Source organism: Oncorhynchus mykiss, chromosome 17 (genome assembly GCF_057628025.1).
Source record: "Oncorhynchus mykiss isolate SJ-2025 chromosome 17, ASM5762802v1, whole genome shotgun sequence".
Classification (NCBI taxonomy): Eukaryota; Metazoa; Chordata; class Actinopteri; order Salmoniformes; family Salmonidae; genus Oncorhynchus; species Oncorhynchus mykiss.
The window spans coordinates 13,009,896-13,010,128 of record NC_143038.1 but is presented as its reverse complement, the minus strand read 5'-3'; positions in this window follow the sequence as shown (position 1 = coordinate 13,010,128).

The following is a 233-nucleotide window of genomic DNA, read 5'->3' as shown; positions in this document are numbered from 1 at the left end:
CTTCCTTTGCTCTCTCAAGGCACTCCAGCGGTGACTCAGCCTGGAAGGAAGCAGGGGAGAGAGAAGGGGGGGAGGAGGTCCATGGATCGCTCTCCGCACACACACACTACATCCCCACTCCCCTCCCGTTCCTTTACAAACACTTATGTGAGAACTGGAGTCATTGTTAAGACCCAGAATGCGCTTCCCGTCCCGTCCCCTCCCTGCCCACCGGCAGATTTGTCCCCTTTCCT